The sequence below is a fragment of the Canis lupus genome, chromosome 31 (genome assembly GCF_048164855.1).
Source record: "Canis lupus baileyi chromosome 31, mCanLup2.hap1, whole genome shotgun sequence".
NCBI lineage: Eukaryota > Metazoa > Chordata > Mammalia > Carnivora > Canidae > Canis > Canis lupus.
The window spans coordinates 21,892,261-21,915,920 of NC_132868.1; the positions used below are offsets into that span (position 1 = coordinate 21,892,261).

At 43.5% G+C, this 23,660-nt stretch overlaps 1 long non-coding RNA gene across 12 annotated transcripts in view; it reads right to left on the reverse strand.

The window, feature by feature from the left end:
* The window catches only part of LOC140622178 (uncharacterized), an 81,315-nt gene continuing 57,655 nt past the window's right edge, over positions 1-23,660 (reverse strand). For 9 of the 12 annotated variants that reach the window (XR_012021899.1, XR_012021901.1, XR_012021902.1 and 6 more), the window contains 3 exons: positions 22,025-22,597; positions 16,939-17,272; positions 1-275 (listed from right to left, as the gene is read on the reverse strand). This is a non-coding gene — a long non-coding RNA (uncharacterized lncRNA). Of the gene's footprint in view, positions 394-16,938; positions 17,273-22,024; positions 22,598-23,660 lie in introns of all 12 variants that reach the window. The other 3 variants (XR_012021892.1, XR_012021894.1, XR_012021898.1) reach the window with 3 other exon arrangements.

A 23,660-nucleotide genomic window follows, 5' to 3' on the forward strand; every position in this document is an offset into this window, starting at 1 on the left:
TGAGATTTTACAGCATTTTATTAATCCAATGTAAAAGGTAATTTATAAATGAGATTGATGAGATGTATTTGGGAACACATCTTCGATCAGGCCTATCTCTTCAATTAAATGGCTGAATCCAGAAGACGTGAAAGAACTTTTAAATGTCCTGTATCTTCCTGGGGGCCAATAAGACAACCAGTCAGGGAAATTCAGAAAAGTTCAAAATAAGAATATTGTGAAGTTGTAGGCATATCCAGTCCTGGGCAGGTCTTCTTCAAGCAGAAATAAACTCCCTGGATAGTGAGGTTTGAGAAGAAGAATGAGCATTTGCTGGAGATACTGGAGCAGAAATTCTGACATTGACCACCACGTGACCAGCTAACCTTTACGGTCCTCTCCAACTCTGAAAACCTGTCATTATATGGATTAACTAGCAACTTCAAATCCTTTTCAATAGATAGACAAGTAGACACTGTGAGATCAATCTGGGTTTTCAAAAATCTTACAATGTACATATAAAAACACTCCCATCTTTTGCTGCCCCTTGCCTAATTTAACTCGGATCTCAATGTTTAGACACAAAGAGAAGATAAAGGTTAATAACATGACTTCTCTCCCTACAAACAGGGTTATCTTTCACTTACATACATTTTTTTCCTCTTATTATTTCCATTGGTCTGGTGCAGAAGCACATCATCCTCCTGTTGTAATCCCCTTCCCTCCTCTGTCTCTTTACACGTCCCTCCTTCACATGTGAGGCCTCCCCAGTTATCATAACCTATGGTTGATCTGCAAATTGTTCTGACTTTCCCTTTTCCACAACTCTCCTCAAATACTTAAATCCATAACTCCAGCTTGACTGGGAGGTCTAACTCTAAGTAAATTGATTTACCAAGAAAACCCTCCATTAGTTGACTCAGAGTTGCCACACCCATAAAGATCTTCTCCATCTTCTCTATCTACTTCATCACCCAACTCAAACCTTACCTCCTCCAAGAGGCATTCCCAGCTTCTGCAGCCTGTTAATGATCTCCACCTTCCGTACTCTTCTAGCGGTCTCAGAGTCATTAACTACCATTGAAGTAGTAAACACAACCTTGCATCTTTTTTATTTGGGTGTGTGTCTTGGTTTCCCAACCCAGGCTTGTAAGTTTCTGGAGGGTAGGGACCACCTCTTACGTTTCTTCTGTAACCCACCTGGTGCCTAGTACACTGCTGGGCGCAGAGTGGTAGCAACAACCTTTCACCCTCCTGGCCGGCTTTAGAATTGAAACAGCATTTCCACATGTCATTCATTGGATACTCACAGCAACAAAATGAGGTCCACCAGGCAGATAATGGATAGTTTCATATGGGTGAGTAAACTGAGGTACAGAGAGCTTGTTAGAGCAGCAGAAGATTTCTACTTCTGTGCTCCCTTAATCATAACTATTAGGTGAGGAAATAAATGAACAGCTCTTGCAGTTCAAAAAGTTGTGGGTAGCCAAAGGGAAGTGACCATGTATTGGGCAAATGTCTCACTCTGTTGATGTAGGCTGACCTCCAAAATAGGCCAAAGAATCCACTTTACATGGATGAATTCAGTTGGAGAGACAAATGGCCCATGTCTCTTTGACTTTGGTTGTGTTCTGCTAATGAGAAGAGATCGCAGTGAGAACCACAAGTGTTTTGGTATGTGTTTGCATGGGAGCCTAAATGGAAACCAGCAACCTCAGACATTGCTCTGGGAAACCTCTGGGCCTGCCCACCTTGAGGCTCCTAGGGCCTTGTGACCAAGGTAGACAGTAGAGACCTGTCCAGAAGAGGCCTCAGGCACTAAATGATCCTTAGTGCCCTTCACTCCTCTAAAGACTAAATTCACCCAATCACATTTTAATAAATTTTAGAAGTCTTTGGAAATGTGTTCCCCTTCTTCCAGAAATTGCCTTTAAATTTTCTAGTAAAAAGTCTTCCAGCTTCCTTCAGCCAAGTTCCTTTTCCCCTTCTTTTCTTTGACAATAAAAGCAACTTTGGCTCCAATGCTCAGATCTAGCAGGTGTTGGATGACACATGTTCTATGATAAATGTTTATTATATAAGTTCATTCAAGCTAGCTACCATTGCTCTTAAGGCACCACTGCTGCCTTTATAGTCATAAAACTCTCCTTAAAAACCAGTAACCCAATATATTCAATAAGGATCTATTTTTTTTCTTTCTTCTTTTAGATTCTCCGTGTTCTCTCCACATGTGGTGCAATGGAGATAGGAGACAGGAGAAGTCAGAAGATAGGTGATTGAACCCTGATTCTGCTCCATGCTAGCTCTGTGACCCTGGTGAAGTCATCTCTAGGCTCTAAGCCTTAGATTTCTGTTCCGTACAATGAAGAGGTGAGAGCAGGGACTGCCAAGGTCTCGGTAAGTTCTGACATGTACTGACGAGAACAAAGTGATGGGAAAAAAAGCTATTTCAATCAAGTCGAAACACATACTTGCCTTTCCTCATCCAGGATATGCTTTACATAACTGAATTTGCTTCCTTTTTTACTGGCTCATTCTCTATTCAGGAGCAGGGGAACAACTCTGCCCACACAGCTTGGAGAGGATGAACATGTGGGAATATATGTGGGGAGGGGGCTATGCTGCTGAGTCCGGGAGATGCAGACATCACTAATACTTCTTCTTCATCACACTTCTTACTTCTGGGATTATACTATATTAGAATTACAGGACCTTCAGTATATTTAAAGTATAACAACTTGCAGGAGAAACTATTAAGAAATTTCCAATCCCACTATTGCTCCTGAAAAGGCATTCAGAAAACTAATTCTGTAAATTAGATTATTTTCTGGGAGGGAGGGGAGGTGAAGACAAGTTTTTCACATCAAGAAGAAAAAAAAAAAGAAGAAGAAAAAAAATGTCCCCTTGATATTCATTACCCCAAGACTTTCAACTAGCCCATGTAGAAGTATACTGTAGGTCTTTCCACGCATTATAGTTTGTACCAAAAAAGTTCACACACATTATATCACTTGACTTTTGAAAAGCCCTCTGAGAGAAAGCATTTTTCTCTGTCTCCATTTTATAGGTGAAGAAACTGAGGCACTAACAGGTCTAGCAGCTTGTTGGTGTATTCAAACCCTAGGTGGCAAAGTTGAGAGTTAACCCAGAACCCCTGCCTTCTGATCTGGAATTCTCTCTGCTAAGGCACTCTTCCACACTGTTGCACACAGAACTCTTTCTGGCCTCAAGCACAGAGGTGAGTAATTATCTACAGGCCTGGAGCAGGGGTTTGGCTTTGTTCTCCAAAGGGCTGATACAGAATCACAGGTATCAGAGCGAAGTTCCCCTATATATCACCCAAGCTTTTTTCTTCAGCTGAGTACCTCTCTAGTACTCTAATACTCTAAGACAAGTTGGTGGCAAAATCAGCCCTGAAATCCTTTCATTCCCTTCTTAGATTCTTTGGTATTAAAGAACAAAGTGATTCAGCAGACTAATCACCAAAGAGAAGATCAAGAATTATGTTTTCAAGTCACTTGAGAGTCCTCCTGGTCAGGGTTGGAACAGTTAACTTTGACCTCAGTTTCTTCAATGACTTCCATTAACCAACTTCCCCGATATAATATAGAGGGGCTGAGGCAGAAAGAAATGTGACTGCCCATGAGTCATTAATTCTTGACCTTCAGCATGTTTTGAAAATGTGTTGTGAAATGCTTACCAATCAATAATTCCATCACTGGGCAGTAGAGAAGCTGGGAGTTGTGCAAGAGGGGAAGCAGGGCATTAATGCCAGTCACTTAGGAGGCTCCAAATTCCTGCTGAGGGCAGGACTTATAGCAGGACCCAAAGACACAAAGTCCCTATAACAATTTTTAAAGGAATCAAAGACAGAACCAAGGACAAAAGGGGAGTGAAAGTAGACTCCTTTCCTTGCACAGGATCAGTAAAGTAAGGCTAGCAATTGTTTGAGGACACTCCAAGCTGATATGTCTGTCCTTTTCTGTTAAGGTACAACAACAAATGTTGTACCCCAGGTTACTGGAGGCATCCCTTCTCTTTGCCCCAGACCAGTAGCCTAAGTTGCAAGTATTACAAGTATCATGAGTAAAGGAAGGGCCTAGTACAAGGGGAAAGATAACAAAACAAGGAGGCAAAGACCTAGTCCAAGCCCGTGGCTACCACTTGCTAGGCCCATGATTCTGGGACCAGTCACATCATTTATCAGATCTTCAGGCTCTTCCTCTCTAACAAGATGAGAAGGCATCTGTCCCCTAGACCATGCAGAGCACAGAAATGATTAGGGATGTGAAAACATTTTGCAAACTATACAAGTCTGAGAACCTATTAGTAGAAACCCATCCATCTGATTTTGCAAGCTTGGACAGAAAGGGCCTCCTATTTAAGGAATGGCATGATCCCATGAATGGTGTATGACTTGTGGTTAGAAGAAAAATCAGCATTTGAAGATGGTCCCACACAGATGACAGAGGAGAACTTCCGAACTTCTAGTTTGAGTCAAGTTACTATTAGTTGTAAGCAGTGATGTGCTGGTAAATGTTTAATGACTGGTTCTCTGGGATGGAAAAGCCCTGAATTGTAACATTTGCTGACTTCCATGGTGTAAATTCTTGCGCCATGGCTGATTTCAAGCTAGCAATGTGACATCACTAAACCATGAAGTAAAGAAAAGATGCCTACCACTGGCTTTCCCTAATGGGTGCAAGCCAGCCACAGCACACCACAGAAACTTTGCTGACAGCTTAGATCAGTATGATGAACTTGGAAAGCCTTGTTGACACACAGGACTAAAGTTTTAAGAGAGCCACAGTGTCTGTTCCTCCAATAATTCCAAAAATGAGAATTCTTATTTTTATTTAAATTCATACTTGGCATTTTTATAGCAAATCATGAATTGTAAATTTCTTTACAGACATTGGTGAGCCCTCAAATATGGTTCTATCATTCTTAGTAATGTTCCTCAACTTTCCTATCTGATAACATAAGAGATCAGCGAGCAAGGCGGAATGGAATGTAGCATAAAACAGAGTGAGAAAACCTGACATCAAATGGTAGCAATTCCATCTGCGTGAACTTGGACAAGTCACCTTGCTGCCTTCTCTGAGTCTCAGTTTCTTCCTCTTAATATGAGAATAGCCCTTTTTCACAGGACTATTGTGAGATCACAGGAAATAATGCAAATCCAAGAGTTTTGAGAACATCAAAATCCTATGTGGCTGTGAATGATTTTTATTTATTTTAAATAGTGATTTGCTAGACATTATTATTTTTTTTTTAGATTTTATTTATTAATTCATGAGAGACAGAGAGAGAGAGAGAGGAAGAGATGTAGGCAGAGAGAGAAGCAGGCTCACCGCAGGGAGCCGGATGCGGGACTGGATCCTGGACCCCCAGGATCATGCCCTGGGCTGAAGGTGGCGCTAAACCTCTGAGCCAACTGGGCTGCCCTAGACATTATTATTATTATTAATTATCAGCTATGCTGTGCTGGCCAAGTCTTGCACAGGAACTGGCATCTTCCATCTGGACAGCCTCTTATGTCTTTGCCAAGGACAGCCACACTCAGGTGAGGCCTTTTTGGTACAAAAATACTGCCCAGACCTGCTGGGGTTGCTCAGCTCTATTGCACCAGGCCCAGGAGCATTGGAAACTAACTACTTGTACCCACAAACCTCTCCACCAAATGGCCCATGGAAGTTAAAAAGCAAGATCGAGCCCAAGTTCTGCCAATGTTGAGCAATAACAGTACCAGGAGCTAGGCAAAGGGGCTTGCTGGAAAGATTTTCCCAGCCAACTTTGAGAACATCTTCAAGGCAGGGGTGTTTTGAGAGGAGAGCAGGAGGAAACTGGGGAATCTGCATTTTAAACAGTGCCCCCATTAATTCAAGTGCACTTGACAAAACTGTCTATGATGTGAAACATGATGGAGAGAAGCAAAGAACAGGTTCTCCATTGATGGCGTGCCAGGTGCTTGATAGAAAGCAACTTCTCTTAAGGGAAACCCTGGGTGTGCAAGGAGACACCCTTATAATCCATTTCTTGGTTGGGCTTCTTCCTTCCCTTAATATAATATTACTGTCCCTACCCACGCACACACATACACACACACACACAGGATGATCAAGGTATGCAGGTCACCAGGTCAGGCACACAGTAGGTCATCCACTGAGGGCTTTGCAACAGCAAAATCATTCATTGTCTGCCTCCAGAGCCTACAATAGATTACCACAGAGAGATAGATGATCTCAGAGAAATTTATCTGAAACGCAGTCCATAGACCTACTCCTCCAGATATCGTAAAGGGAGTTCTGTTGATCTCAGAGTCAACAAACACATCCTAGACTCTGCCTCAGGGTTCTGGTTCTCCCTCCACCCATTTGGTCAACAAATACTCATCAGACTCCAACTGTGTCAGGCCCATGTACAGCTGGAAATCTAAGATGAGTGGGATTCCATTTCTGTCTTTAAGGATTTGGTATTGTTGGAGGACTCAGGAACTAAGCAGTTACAGTAGCACGTGGTAAGTATAAGTAAGATATCCCAGATGCTGAGGGCTTCAGCGGGGACAGAATCTAACCATGGGGAGTATTAAAAAGGGATGAGAAAAGCTTCCCAGAATGGAGGACACCAGATTTTCAAAGAAGGGGAGGATTTCTAGGAAGAAGGAATAGCCTGTGCAAAGGATAAAGATGTGAGCCGAGGGAGAGGAGAGGTGCCCTGAGGGAACACATCGCCTATGTTAGAGACTGTGTATGAGGTGTGGCAGCAGCTAGGGCTGGAAAGTAAGCATGTGGAAAGCCTCATCTGCCATGCCAGGGGTTTAGACTTCCCCTTGAAGACAAGGTGCAGCCTTGGCAAGGTTTTGAGAAAGATTAGGTTTGCATTTTTTATATATCAGTCTCTAGACAGGCATTGTGGAGAACAGGATGGAATAATAAGAAGGCAAGATAAGAAGCCATTGCAACAGCCCAGATGAGAGATGGGGTGCCTTGGCCCAAAGTAGTGATGCTGGAAGTGGAGAAAAGAGGAGGGATTTAAACAAAATCAAGGACACAGAGTCCCCAGGAGTGACGGGGCATGGGCTGGCAGTTGGGAGGAGGAATCATCTAAACAAGGGGACATTTGTCTAGCAAGGGCAGCTTGTACATGTGATGCTTTACCAGAGATCATGAACACAGGGGGATGAACTAATTTCGGAAAGAAATTAACAAGTTCGGTTTGGAAGATGTTCAGGTGACTCTGGAATATCTAGGTGAAGAAATTTCATCAGTATTTGTAATGAGCCTGGGGTTCAAAAAGGGAAATGAGATGGAACTATAAGAACTTTCCTGCATTAGCTGTAAAACTCTTGCTGTAGACATATTTATGACCCTGAGGGTTGCCCAATATTAAATTCCTTTTCAAAATTGGTACCAGAAGAAAAAATTCCATCAGGATACCCCGTTCAATCAGAAAAGGAAAATTATGTAAGCCATCATGTTTACTTTCTTGTCCTGCCTGCCAGGAAGCTCAGGGTTATATTTAATGATCAATTGCAATAACTATACTAACTCTTATAACATATTTGCCTTCTCGCCATCTTTATGGCTTTAATTTTTAATTACAATATAACATTCTCAGTCTATTTTCCATGTTATAAGTCGTCTCTACTTCTCTTGGGAAATAAAAAGTATATTTTCACCAAGGTTGGGCCCTTTCCACTTCAATTGTGTTTTAAGCTCCTGGAAAGGAGTTTTTCTTTACAATGAGAGTAACTATTTTTCCCCAGGTACAAGAAAGAAACCAAAAAAAAAAAAAAAAAGCCCTCTTCAGAAAGGGAATTGGTCCTCAGGGACCAGTTAGGGCCAAGGGGCCCAGAAACTTACAAATCATTACAAAAAGCTAGAGCCATTGATTCAAAAAGAGCACCCAAAAGGTATGAGGAGTAAACCTGAGCAGACGAGTTCCAGCCCAGCCCTTTCTCACCGTTCAGCTAAGTGGCACTCTTCACTCCCAGCATGAGGCAGGGCCACAACACAAATAGCATCATAGAGGGTTTGGACAAATTCCTTTCAGGTTATTAAGGGCTACCTCTAGCCTTTGAGGAAAAAGAATATGTCATAATAATAGCAACGGTTATATTTTTTAAATGCTCTTACATCATTATCTAACTTAATCCTCTCTGGTGTTCTGACAGGCAGGTAGGGCAGGAACTGTGGTTATTCACACTGTTACAGCTTTGTGTCCTCTTGCATAATGTTTCTTGGAGCCACTTTTAGGAAAATAACACTGGGCTGGGCTTACTTCCCTCTGCTGAGACCATTCATAGTGAAGGCAGGATAATAACAAGAGTAAACATGATGATCCCTGATTTTCCCCCCAGCACTTTCAGCTTCCAGGGCACTGCCACCTCCATCATAATAGGTGACCCTTACAACCACCCTGAAGTAAGCTGGGAGGGGCTTACTGTCTCTGCTTTGTAGATACAGAAGCTGAGCCTCAGAGAGGTACGCTAGTAAGTCATGCTCTCTCGGGGCTGGATTTGTAGCCCTCAGGGGAGGGCACTAAGATCTTGAGCTGCTGACATGATCCCTCCCCACCCCACCAGTCCTCTGACGCTTTCAGGCTTCAACAACTCATTTACTGGCATAGTGAGATGCTGATGATAGAAACCACCAAATGGACAGTTCTAGCTCATTTGAATTCCCTCTTCATTCATGAGTGCAGCCACTTGGTCCCACAAAATTAGTAGTGGGTTAGGACCCCTTCTTTCCTTCAGATAAAATCACCTGCTTCTGGTTTCACCAGGTAACAGGCCTCAGAGTGGTCAGGCAATACAGGAGCCATCTAAACAATTTTCAAGGAGTCAATAACCATCAAAACCATGGGAAATAAATAAGTCTCACTGGGCCAGGCTCAGAAGATCTTCTTAGCCAGATGGCCTTAAGGCAAGTCACTTCACCTCTTTGAGCCTTAGTTTCATCTGCAAAATGGGTCAATAATAACCTCAGTTCTTCCTCAGCTCATAGGTTAGTTATGAAGATCATAACTGTGCATTAATAGCATCTTATAAAATAGGAATATGACAGCTGCTGAATCCTCTCCATGCAGGAAGCTCTAAACCTGCAACTCAAGGGGCAGAGAGGTAGCATAGGAAGTGGGTAGTATCAGGTGCTGTTAAGCATAGCATGAGCAACATGACTACATTAGTGAGAAGAGAGACTCTGGGGCAACACATGCAGTGACACAGTGACCCTTTCCACACACATCCAAGCTGACAATCGTCATTAGAAAATACAATCAAAAATTCCTTTGAAAGAATCAGTTAGTGCAGGGGTGCCTGGGTGGCTCAGTCAGTCAAGCATCTGCCTTCAGCTCAGATCATGATCCCAGGGTCCTGGAATTGAGTCCTGAGTCCAGTTCCCTGCTCAGCAGGGAGCCTACTTCCCTCTCTTCCTCTGCTACTCTTCCTTCTTGTACTCTCTCTCTCAAATAAATAAATAAAATCTTAAAAAAATTTTTTTTAAAGAATTAATTAGTTCAACCATTTTATTTGATGGAGGAGATAGAAGCTGTACACTTTCTACAACCAACCAATCCCAGAAACTTTTTGAAACTTTAGTTAGAGAATTTGCAAGATGCTAAATAATACACATTTTAAAAATGTGACAGACTAGAGGTGGGAAGGAAACACTAGGCCCTCTAATACACGAAAATGAAAACATCATCCTGGTGTTTGAAAGTTGTAAGGAACTCTCAGTTTTCCACAAGGAGACCAGAGTTAAAAAATCACAGACAAGAGAGCCAGAAAACCTCTTAGAGACCATTTTTCTCATTTATCTTCCTCCACCCATTTCACAGAGAAGGAAAGTAAGACTCAGAGAGACATGACCTGCTTCCAGTCACACTCGAGGTTAGAATCAGATAGGAAGCATGAGATGTGTCCCTTGCTGCATTGAATCCGGCACACATTTATGAAAACCTACTAAATTCTTGCTTGGGAAACAAGGATGAATAAGCCAGAGAATCCACTTCCAAGAAATTGAGTCCATTAGGGGATATAAAAATTGAGCAGCTGATTCCTGCTCAAAATGCTATGTGTGATATTAACGATGATCAGAATGCTATGGTGACACAGAATTCAGAGCACTCAGTTCTGCCTGGGGTTATCAGAGAAGGCCCCCACCCAGGAGTTAGCATTTGAGTGTATTGAGTGGAAGAGTATTCCAGGCAAAGGGAACAGAGTGAGCTAAGGCAAGGGGCTTCAGGAAGAACACAGCATACGCTGAGAGCCACACACAAATAGTTTGAAACAGCTGGAGGGTTTATAGAAAGTGCTTCAGGGCAATCCTGGGGGGTGTCAACAGCTCTCAGCTGCCCTGCACCTCATTTGGCACGCTCCTGAGTTTGTGGCCTGTGTCCACCTAATGGGCCAGTACAACACCTGGCCAAGTGCCGATGGCATTGTGGGGCTTAATGAATTCCCTTTGAAGATGAGAGGACTGTGAGGGAGAGAAGAATTTGCCACTCAGGTGAGTCAACTGAAACGGAAGGTGTGTCTAGCCACTCAGGCCCAGCTCTCTGGCTAGTCGACCGGACAGCCAGGGTCACCTCCCCTGGGGCGGTGAGGTTCTACTAGGGAACATCAAGTTGTTGTTCTTTTTTTTTTTTTTTCACCAAGTAGTTCCTAAGCCACAACACTTCTGGCTCACCCTTGCATTTGTAGTTTTACCGACATAATTGATCCCAGAGCTCAGTTTCCGCCATACCCATTGGTTTCCTAGGGAGTGATGGTATATTTAGGCCCCCTTAGAGCATCAGCACAGCCTGGCCCCCTGGGGATAGCATGGAGGGACATGTAAGATGCAGACATAAATAGTCCTGAGCTATGTAGTCATCCTTTTGGGTGCTCTGAGCTTCCTGTCCTAAGCTAAGTTTTTTCTCTTGGGGTTAACTGAGGCATTGAGAGATAAACAAAGCTTTAAAGGGACTCTCCCCGTTGGAAAGCTAAAAGCATTTCTAAGACACTGCTTTGCCCTACCTTCTGATGAATGTGTCCAGCCTTCCCATGAGTACGCCCTTGTGAAGACTCTCTGAGGCATGTAGGGGGGGAGAAAAGGCCACTTGAGCATGAAACTTCTCTAAGGTGCCCCTCTTCATATGTTGGGTCTACAAAATGTCGAAAGAGCCAGGCAAATCATGCCAGGGTTCATCCTGGCAGTGGGCAACCAGTCACCCCTGATATTCAGTCTTGAGCCATTCAAACAACTCGTAGTGACTAAGGTTTTTTTCCACTTACACCAGATTCTTCTCCCACCGCACAATTATATTAGCAAATGAGATCCTTGAGTAAGCAAAATAGGCCTTTCACAGACACATTCCTAAGCTACAGGTAGCTTAGAGTCAAGGAACATTCATTCACATAAGCTTCTCAAAATACACCCCCAAGCCATTTTCACCGTAGTTGCTGTGATCTCAAAACTTATTGTTGTCACTCTGGAACCAAGACTGTGTGCAAAAGCAGACAGCCAGTAGCTTTGCAAGAGAATGAGAACTGGGCAATGGACAAAATTAACATTTACAACTTGTGTAACTGACAAAGGATTAATACCCAGAATATGGAGAGAGAGGGGGATCCACTAGAATATGAAAAAAAAAACAACAGAAGTGGGTTGGCAGACTATATGAACATGCACGTTGCAGAAAACAAAATGATCCTTAGCATGTGAAAAGATGTTCAACTTCACTAACGATCAACAAAACACAAATTTAAAAGTTAAGATATTGCCACTTCACTCCTATCAGACAGGCCAAAATTTTTAAGATCTGACAATATGAAGTGTTTATGTGAAGATATAAAACAATAGCAAAGCACAATCACACTGATGATAGAACTGGAGAGAAATCTGGCAATTACTTACTAAATTTGAAGCTACATATACCTTATCTCACAGCTATTCCACTTTCAGGCATACTACTGAGAGAAATTGTTGCACAAAGAGCTTTACACAAGGATGTTCACTGCATCACTGTTTATAGGAGAGAAAAGGAAATTTAGAACTTTGTTAATAGAGAAATGCTTAATAAATTATAACACATACATAAAAAAGGAACATGACATTGAAGTTAAAGCGAATGAAAATGTACCAATACAATTACATCTAAAATAATAATATTGAATGAAAAAAGCAATTTGTCGAATAAATTGGTATTATGTCATTCATGCAAATTTTAGACATGGAACTGCACTCTCTATTGTCTTGGACATATACTTAAGTACCAACCATGGACAGGACAGAGACATACCATACCATCTTTGGAGTGGTAGCTGTTCTGGGAGAAAAGAAAAAGTGCTGGGAAAAATGAGCTGCAAAAGGACTCAGTTATCTTTGATAATGTTTGTTTCTTTAAAAAAGCTATTTGAAGGGACATTTGCACCCCAATGTTTACAGCAACAATGTCCACAATAACCAAACTATGGACAGAGCTCAAGTGTCAACTGATGAATGGATAAAGAAGATGTGGTATCTATATACAGTGGAATATTACCCAGCCATCAAAAAGAATGAAATCTTGCCATTTGCAAGGGTGTGGATGGATGGAACTAGAGGGCATTATGCTAAGTGAGATAAGACAGTGTCAGAGAAAGACAAAGACCCACATGATTTCACTCATTGTGGAATTTAAGAAACAAAACTGATGGATATGGGGGAAAGGAAGGAAAAATAAAATAGGATAAACCGAGAGGAAAACAAACCATAACGGACTCTTAACTACAGAGAACAAAATGAGGGTGGCTGGAGGAGAAGTGAGGGGCATGCGGTAACTGGGCATTAAGGAGGTCACCTGATGTAATGAGCACTGGCTGTTATATGCAACTGACAAAATGCTACATTCTACCCCAAATTTAACAATACAGTACATGCTAACTTGAGTTTAAATAAAACCAAAAAATAAACAAATAAAATAAAAAGCTGTTAGTATTCTTATAAGTCAGGGTGATGGGAATATGAATGTACAGGTCAGAATAGGTACGATTTTGCTACAGTAACAAAACCCTTAAATCTCAGTGACTTTAAACAACAAAGATTTCTTTTTTGCTCATACATGGTGGATTGGCAGAGGGGCTATGCTTATTGTTGTCACTCTGGAACCAAGACTGAGAGTGGCCAGTACCTCCTTGCTGTTGGCTATACCAGGGGGAAGCAAAGAGCAATTACATGGCCCAGCCTAGACGTGGCACAAGTTACTGCCTATCACAACTAATTGGCCACAACTAGGTATATGGTCCTACCCTTCCCAAAGGGCCAGGAAGTATAATTACACAGTGAGCCCAGAAATGGAAGAACTAGAAATTTGGGGGCCAATGACAGAAAGAGTTTTTTTGCAATGGGTATTTGTTATCGTCCTCCTCATCTCTTTTTACATGTTTGAATTATGTTTCATATTTTGCAAAAGCAAGGTCGGAGGATGCTTTGACTTGGGAATCAGGAGGCTTGGGCTTCGGTGTGAGGAATAGAAGACAAAAGAGGCAAGGTGGGGGAACAGAGATAGTATACTGTCAGCTCCATATTCCCAGACCATTTGACATGATTCACCTACCCACCCTGATACAGACACATTCTGCATTCATGCAATTATCCCTTATTCAGAAAAGGACCTCCATGTAGGTGACCCTGAAGGTTGACCTTCCTTGCTTTTCTTTATTTCCATGAAGATTGAATAGGCAACAGGAAGCCTGATACAAAGAGATGCAGTGCATGGAGTATGGATCATAGAGTCCAAAGTCTTAACTAAGTACCAGGTCTGCCACTCACACACTTCCTGTTACCCTGGGCAAGTTACCATACTTCCAGGGTCTATTTTCCTCATCTGTAAAATGGGCATAACAATAACACCTACATCTTTGAATAGCTGTGATAAGCAAATGAGGTATGTAAAGTGTGTTGTAACTGTAACGTGCTGCGCAGACGTTCACTATTATTAATGACCTAAATTTTGCTGCAAGGGAAGCCTCAGGCCCGATTTACATTTCTGGCCGACAATGACTCATACAACTTCCCTCACTAGAGCCACCTGGTTGACAAAATGGGCCCAGGCATCATCCTGTGGTCCAACCGCTTGAAGAATCTATTGATTTCCTCTTGTGAAAGTGAGTGTGGGAGCAGGGATTAAGCATTATTGCAGATTCCCTAGGGAAAGGAAGGGGAAGGTATGATTCCTAGGAGCAGAGCCTGGTTGGGAAGAGGATGTAGGCCGAGATGGAAACCTGGGTCCCTGGGACTTATTGAATATTTGAGCTAGAAGAGTATAGGTAGAAGAAAACAGCTCTTTCAATCCCCTCATTTTACAAAAGAGGAAACTGAGGCCAGGAAGGCAGAAAGGATGACCCTCTTCTGACAGCAATGGAGAGTCAGCAGAGCTGGTATTCACGCAGCGTCTTTAATTAACTCAGAGTAACCAGGGCAAGCTCCTCATGTGCAAGATGACGCATGAACCTTACCTCCCCAGTTATTTCTAATGTCTGTTGTTTTAAGAAAACTCAGTTCTATCACTTATGAAATGCAGTATAACTTTCCCTAAAAGTGAGCTCTAGGCTCCCAGTTATTGACTTTGCAGATCAGGCTCATAGGAGCTATCGCCTTGTCTCCCCACATATCCTGAATACCACCTGTTGGGCCTCCTCCTATCTTGCTAAAGGACTCCTTCTTGGTGTCTTACCCAATTTCTGTTAACCCTTAGAGCCTTGATGCTCCTAATTCTACCCTTACGTAACCAATATCCCTACCTGTTTGTGTTACTCATTCTAGGGATTGAGCCAGAAAAACCTTCATTGAGCTACAGAGAACATAGGACACAACTCAGGAAATAGCTCGTGGGCACCCGGGTCTGGCCCCAGAAGTCCCTCCCGGAGGAAGCTTTGCACACCAGTATTGTTGCTGATAACACTTCCCCAGAGATCACAGGAAGCTATATAGCCAGATGCAAGGGTAAATCTGACCCTATAGCAGGTGCATCCTGCTCTGACGGCAAAGTGAACTCCACAGGAGGATCTCTCACGCCACATTACCTGGGACCTTGCCTCTGAGGCCATCATGGGCTCCTCCCCATGGTTGCTAAGTCATTCTGCCAGCAATTCAGAAGACCAGAGAAAAGACTGTTATCTCCCTCCATAGGACTAAGAGGTGACCATTACACCTGAGAGGCACTTCACCTGTGAGGTACTTCTCAGTCTGCAAAGCACTTTCACACCCATTAGCTCATTTGATTTTTTTTGAAGAACTGAAAGTCAGCTAGAGAAAGGATTATTCTCCTGTGTTCTAGATAAGGAAGCTCATGTGAGGTCCAGAGAGGTTGAAGGACTTAAGGTCAGATCTTTTGACTCTGATTCTCATTCTTTCTTTGTAGTACAATTAAAGTATTATCGTGATATTATAACATTCTATTAATGAACAAGCCAGAGGGCCAGTATTTAAATCACTTTAAAATATAAAGGCTCTCCTCGGCTTGCTTCTGCCCTTCAATAAACAGTTCAGGGGGAGAAACCATTTGTGAAACCAAAACGCATTTACATTGCGGTTTGTGCTTTATCTGGTTTCTAGAAGCCAGGTCTTTAGTTTCTTTCTGCCCCGTGTCCACTTTCACCCTCTACCTGGATTTTTATTTGAGTCAGTACAACTGAGGAAAGGATGATGCAAAGTAATTACTCACATGAGCCTCACTTGCAAGACCACTGGGGTGTGTGTGTATGTGTGTGTGTGTGTGTGTGACCTTAGAATGTCAAAGGGACGTGCAAGGTGCAAGGCTGGGTGTAGCAGGAACTCCTTCCCTACTGCTTAAAATCCTCAATGATTCCCTGTTGCTCAGGGTGGTCCAGGGATCAGCAGTGTCAGCATTTTTACTAGAGTTTACTAGAAATGCATAACTTCAGGCCCCTACCCCAGACTTACTTCATCAGAAACTGTATTTTAATAAGATCCCCTGAGGTCTGCATTAATTGTCGAGAAACACTGATGTAGAGAATATGACCCACATCACTGACCCCAGGGGTGAGGTCCTTACTCATCCTGGCTGCCTGAAAGCAACATTCACTGGTACACACACACACCCTCCCACTTCCCCTCTCACCTTGGCTCCTGCAATGATCTCTTCCTCTGGTGTTCTCCTGAACCAAATCCTTCCCATCGTTTGAAATCTGGCTCAAAATCCACCTCCTCCAAAAAGCCAAGCCCGATCATTCCACCAGGGAGTGATCTTCTCTCTTTCTGAACCCTAATACCCCAGGCCACACACTTTCTATCTTGAATTAAAATTTCTTTGAGCATAAATTCGCTCTCCAAATTATGTGCCCCTCAAGGTCTAGATCTGGTCTGATTCATTTCTATATTTCCCAAAGCCACACGTTACTTTGCAAAGTTTCTACCACAAACTGATTCTTTAATACATTTGTCTTTAATGTTTCTTTCTGTCTCTAATTGAGGTGTCCAGAGCGATTAAGAAATTCACATTATTGGGTGCCTGAGTGGCTTAGTCAGTTAAGCATCTACCTTTGGCTTAGGTCATGATCCCAGGGCCCTGGGATTGAGCTCTGCATTGGGCTTCCTGCTCAGCGGGAAGTCTGCTTCTCTCTCTCTCTCTCTCTCTCTCTCTCCCTCAGTCCCATCCCATTGCTCATTCTCTGTCAAATAAGTAAATAAAATCTTCCAAAAAAGAATTTCCCAGTATTATTCTTGTTATTTAGACAACCATTACCACATATGATTATGATCTAGACTTGGAAATGTTTGCCTAAAATATTCAGTCACTGTCACCCAGCATGTACACAGGCACACACACCCCCTGCTCCCAATGCACACATACTTGGTTTACTATTTCACTTGTTCTTTACTGTAAGAACAATTGGCCAGAATTTATCAAGGTAGCAGGGAAATGCCTTCTTTACACCTGATGTGCCAATTCCAGACTGATTTAGAGTCTTACCAAAAGAGGAGAAAGAACATGATCCTATTACACAATGGAACATAGTACCCAGATCCCAAAGTACCCAGGTCCCAGATCAGGACCGCATTTGGGACAAGCAAAGGTCCCCTGGCCCTCGTTCAGTAGCCTAATGGAGAAGACTCCAAAGACAGAATGCCACTGGTGTTCTTCCAATTATAGAGTCATCTGATTAGAATTACAGTAAATGCATAGCTCAGTTTGCATTGTCCTGAGGTGAACCGGGAACCAAGCTGCTATGGTTGGAGCATCTCATGGTACTGATCTCTGAAAGTCCACTGTCTCATCATAGTGGGGCACTCATGCAAGCGCTACCCTGGAAAGGGAACAGACACAAGTTAGGACACTCCGTTTCTGGGGACCCTGGAGCTCTGGAGACCAGAGTTAGATATATAACTGCATTAATGTTTGAAAGAAAAACTCTGCACACACTCCAGACATTAAACCACCCGAGACCTTTGGAAAAAAGGCTTGCCTTTGGGATAGTTTTAGAATTAATTGTTCCAGTTTATTTCTAGCCCGTTAGCATTGAGCCTTGAGAGGTAGTCTACAAAGTACAAGTTTTCCAAACCATAACATACTATTTTGGTCCATGCTAAGTGAATTTTCTTGTTCTGTCTAGCTGAAGAAGACGAGGCAGGAATTCTCTAGAAGAATCACAAACCCATCAATCCCCTTTCACCTATTCCACTTACAGTGTGAGGGCTGGGAATCGTCAGGGTGTCAGACCAAACCTGATGATTGTGTTATTGTTGCTTCTAATTTAACTACCAAACTGTTAAGAATTACTGCCCCAAACCCAGCTGGGGGACTGGCACCACGCTTTGAAGCCACCAAGTCAGAGTGCTATTGGATGAAACTCGGCTCTACTGGACCATGAAATGAGTTTTCAAAGGGACAGAGAATGACAGATGTGCAAGCCGTGACTAAAACTGTCTCACCAGAGTGGTAACACTCATAATAGGGCAAAAAGAAGCACCACCACATGATGGGACTCGACCCAAGTCCCAGTTCTACCTGGGAAAGCCAAATCACAGACCAGAGAACACCTTGGAGATTAGCTCTGGAGCCTCTGCTTCCTCATCCACAAACCTCACTTCACTGTGCACCGTGAGAGACTTAGGCAATTACATAGTACTCTTTTTTGAAGGTAGCCATTGAAGCCAAGCACTGAAACGTGCTGGCTGGGTGACTTTCTGGGCCTCCTTTTCCTTGTCCACGCCCTCCCACCTCCCAGGGCTGTCATGCTCATCCAAAGAAAACGAGAGGAGTTGGAGGTTGCCCTGACTCAGGCTTTCTACTTTCTTACTTTCTCAAGCTCCTTCATAGAGGAGAGTTAAGAAAGCTCCCCAATTCTAGGCTTTCTTATAGCCTAAGGCTTTTGTCAGTCTCCTTTCCTAATCTTCACAAACCCCTGGAATCAAAGATGTATCAAAATCAATGCATACACAGGAACCAAATCATAGAAGATATTCATGCACACACATGCACACACAATTGTAAATGTATTTTTAAAAGACTTTAACAAGCACATTTAACAAGCAAACTCTTAACTATCAGGAAAAATCATGTTCAATTAGGAATAGGGAAGGAGACCATTGGGTCATGGGGCTGAAGGGGAAAGCTTTAATTACAGGTTGTTTGGAGAAAACCGCTCTGTTCATCCCTACCCTGGCTATTCCTGATCACGCTATCCATCACTCTCCATTTGGCCTACCCTGATTGATCACTGCACTACCTGTATTATAAATCAAACTTAATTTGGCATCAGTTCAGACTCACTGGGCCCTCACCAACAGAAAATCTTGAAATGATGTAGAAGCCATCCACAAAATGCTTGTACTGAAAGCGACATGGAGAAAACTTATTCGCAACTTGGGATTGGGCAACAGGACAATGGCAAGAAAGAGAGTGGGTCCTTCCAGACTACAAATATAGGCAAACGGTGATCCAAAACCAGGTTAAGTACTACCCAGGGTCTTCCTGTTAGGGTTTCAAGTCCCAGAAATACATCATTTCAGGCTGCGAGGACCCAGAGATCTTGGATCAACTACCTTGTTTTGGAGGTGAGGAAACCGGGCCTCAGCTGGGGGCAGTGGCTGTGCCCATGGTCACACAGCCACTATGTGCCAGAATGGAGACTAGAGACCAAAATGCCTCCTGACATTCTGAAGACTGTCCCTATCTTTCAGGCTCTCGGAGATCAGAACTTATTAAATAGCATAGACATATTTTCTGATTTCCCTCTGATTCCCCTCTGAAGAATCTGAACATTCTCAGCCTCTTGTACGACAAACCAGAAAAGTCTGCCAAGGCTTCAGCTCTCGGAAAGTAGCAGCTCAGTGTTGCAGAAATCTGAATTCTACTCTCAACTCAGACATTAATGCTTGTGTCTGATGTGCTTTGGCTCCAGACCAAAGCCCCTTTGTAACTTAGGGAGAGGGTGCTAGAAATAAGGAAAAGGAAAAAAAATAAAATTTAAAAATAAAACTTAAAAAAAAAAGAAATAAAGAAAAGGAAGGGAGCCGTCTCTTCTCAGGGGCACCCTTAGAAGCACAGTGCCGGTGTCGGTACCCTGCATTTGTCTATTCAGAAAGCCCTCCTCTTCCTTTAGAGATGGGTAGAGACAGGAATAGAAAGCCACAGCTGTCTAAAGTGACAGTGCTAAGTCCTGTGTTGCATGCGTGCGTGTCTGCGTGTGTGTCTGACGGACACCCCAAAGCTCTGTGCTGATCTTTGACCTCTTCTTCAAATTGTTAGTCCTTGAGAGGATGCCTGTAGATGACTTGGGTTTTGCCATTTCTTGTTAGTATCAGCATTCTGAAAGGTATGTAGGTGTGCGCTCTTTCACTTCATAGATGAAGATGTCGAGACACAGAGGTCACACAGAGAAAATCAGAGAAAATCCACAGTTGGACGTGGCTGAAAGATCCAAGTCTATCCTCACCTGCAGCTTCCCAGGATGTGCACAAGGCTATGGGTTTGATAACCCCAACACGGTGCCACCAGCTTCCAGACCACCCTGCACTGTTATTTTGCTGGAATGCTTATTATAAACATAACAAACATTGGTAGAATGCTTGTTATTTTGCTAGGATGCTTGTCTTCTCTTTATTAATGCCCTCCTTCCGGGACAATATTCCCTGCCCTCAACACACACACACACACACACACACACACGCACTCGCATTCTCGCATGCACACAAACAGCCTAATTACTTGTATTCATTTCTTCAGATTCGGCTCAAGTGATATTTCTTCAATGAGGCCCTTCCTTACCACCCGCAAAACAGGTCTCCCTATTGTATGCTCTCTCATACCATCTTCTTTTCCTTTCTAACGGTCTTCAGAGATCCACAGGATTGTGACCATCTGATCTGAGTCTCTAACCTTCATGTCAGGGACCGCTCCTGCATTTTCCTCTCCATCTTATCCCTGTATCCCCTAGATGCCCAGCACCTAGTACTGAGGACCCAATAACAGGGGTGAATGCAATCAAGGGCTGATGGATCAACAGAAGAATATAAGCGTAGTCAAGGCTTCAGTAATTCATCTCTTGCTAGTAGTGTTTTAAAAGCTTCTCTCTGCAACCCAACAACAACTACCCAACATCTCTTGCAACTCAACTACCCAATATCTGCCAACCCATGGGACTTCCCCTTTATCCCTTCTGTTTCCTGCAGTTGCTCCCACAGTATGCTTACAGTTCTTACAGTCCTCACTTCCCTTCCCCAGATTCAGCCTTCAATGTCAGCCTGAAAGTAACTCTGAGAAATGAATATGAAATACTCCTTTCACTGTTTAATCCCTGCATCCCGCGATCAGTGTTGGAGCGTGCCAGGGCTGACACTCTGACTTGCCTATTATCTCCATAGTCCCCATGCAGGCTCTGCTCATAGGTGGTACTCAGAAAATACTGAAGTAATGAATCAAAGGATCAAAGTTTTCCAACATGAGATGTCATGTTCTTGAGACAAGAAAGCCTCTATTGACTACTTCTGGCATAGTGTTTTGCACATAGTAGGCACTCACCAACAAGTTTGCTTCAATGCCATCCTCCCCCAAAGATAAAAAGAGAGCAGAGCAATGTAGAAGAAATAGTATGAGCTGTAAAATAATTCAGATATACTTGCTATGTGACCTTGGAGAAATGCTTAACCTCGAGAGCCTCATATTCATCTGCCCCCCCCATTGTGATGGAGAATGGATATTAACACATCTGGCATTTGCCTGGCACCCTAAAATTGTTCCTTTCCCCCCCCCCCTTCCTGGGAGTCACTGAGACTGGCCAGCCTCACTCCTTCCTCTGTCTCCTGGGAAGAAATGGTGGTAAAGGGATTGGAACCCAGAGTCTGAGACACTTCCTCTTGTCCCCATCTGGCCCCCTATGCCCAGAAGCTCCTGCCCCAACCCTCTCTGCCCTGATGGAGGGAAGGTGATAGGAATAGGCTCAGTGGATGACTCAGCTTCAGTGACTAAGGCGAGGAGGTGGGGGTGGTAGGAAGGGCACGGGGGCTGGAGAGGAAATAAGTGAACACTCCATCTGATGAAGGATGACTCCATGATAAAGAGGTTTGGCCCTGCTGGGCTCCTGACTCTGACACGAAGCAGACAAGTAAGGGCCTGAGTGCCTTTCCGGGGCACCCTCTGTTTCATTTCTTGGCAAACTCCTGCTGGCTCACAGGGACCTTCTAGAACAAATACTGGGCATTTTTCTGTCTTCTGGAGCTTTTCAGCTCGAGTACTAAGATACATTTGAATATCATTCTTGATGAATTGGTTTTCAGATAGGGTTCCATCTCACCAAAATCAATGTGCATGGGTTATAATTCTGACAGCTACCTGACTTCCAACCTTGGCCTCTCTCCCAGGCTCCAGACCATTTCCTTCATCTGCACCGCCACTTCGACATTCCCAAACATTAAACAAGATCAGGTCTAAAACTATATACATAATGGCTTCTGCATCTGCCTCCCTCAGCTCCTCTCCTGGTTGACTGTACCACCATCTACCCAATCACCAATCTTGGTGCTAAGACATCCTGCACCCTTCCTCCACCCATACTCACCATTGCTCCGGTACTCATGTTCCTGCCAGGTCCTGAATTTCTCACATCCATTTCCTCCTGCCCGTCCCCACTTCAGCTGGAACTGGTCAGGCCTCATCATCGTCCATCATGACTCTTTCTGGCATCTTCCAGCTATCTCCTTATCTCCAATCCATTTTCCAGACTGTCTGCAGAACAATATGCTTAAGCCTTACTTTGAATCTTATCACCCTGCTTAACATCCTTCAATGCTTTCCCAGATCCTATAGGAAACAGTCCAAACTCCTGAGTCTGGCATACAAAGCTCTTCTTGATCCAGCATCCCCCTTCCCCACCTTCTGGTTTTGCCTGTTGACTCCACCCTACAAACTCAGGTAGACAGAGACACACCCTAAATTCCAGCCACCACTGAGTCCCATATCATACTGTGCTCTTCTCACCTCTGGGTCTTTGAACATGTCGTTACCTTCTCATAGGTAAGCACTTCTGTGTCTCTGGAAAATTATTTTCTTCCCAGATTTGGCTCAAATGTCATCTCTGATGTATGGCCCTCTTAGACACCCGGAAATGAGTTGGTAACTCCTTCTGTGAGCTCTGTCAAAACATAGTCACTCATATTAAGCACCTAGTGGCATTGTGACTTTTTGTTTTTACATGTCTCTCTCCACTAAACTGGGAAATCCTCAAAGGTGAGTCCTTCCACAGAATGTCTACTCAACAAATATATTTTTTTAATAAATGAAATATCAAAAATGGGTATTTAGTAACAAAAGTACTTTTGTCCTTTGATCTTCAGTGTTTCCATCCATAAAATAAGTCTTTGAACCAGATACATTACAATTCTACTAGCCGCAGATTTCAGACTGCATCATCCTTCAAGTATACAGCTCATATCCTTGGCCCACTCAGTAGTAGTAGATTTTGCTGAGTTATTTTTCCCAAGGAAGGAGTGGGACTGTGGGTTCACCCACACAGCAAAATGGCTGGTCTCAGTAGCTCCGATTGAAGTCACAGAACTGCTCAAAGACAGGGCTCCACATAGAGACCCAGAAACCCAGGACCCACGCTGCCACAGGCCAGGACTCTGGCCATGTCCTTAGCACACTCATGGTTACTGTCCACCCACATGTGTGCTTGTTTGTGGGCACTCACGTAGGCATTGTCACAGTCCTCGGGCGGGCACAGAGGGTGACGCATCCGTGCAAAGGAACCACCCACAGAGTCTCACCTCCCCCAGGTCACCATCCTCAATGATCCCCACACCTCCAGCACCGCCTACACACTCACGTACCCACAGGGCGTTGGGTTGTCTGTTTGCAAATCTGGAGTTTTATACATTGGACCACAATGTCTTTCAGCCAGTGGAGACAGGTACACCTACCTATGTGCTGATGACTCTCCTCCTCTAACCTCCATCAGCACCTTGCCCCTCAGTATACAGCTTCTGCTGGTGTGCTGGTGTGAGCACATCTGCATTCACCTCCCAGCTTTCTCTGGGAACATTAGTTTATCTCCCTGAGCCTCAGTTTTCTCACCTATAAAGTGGGACTAGTGGCCCTGCTTACCTTCCTTACATTGGTATTCCCAAGATGCAATAAACTAATGCATGTGAAGGTGCCTCATGAGCACAGTCAGGCACAATGCAAGCATGTAAGGT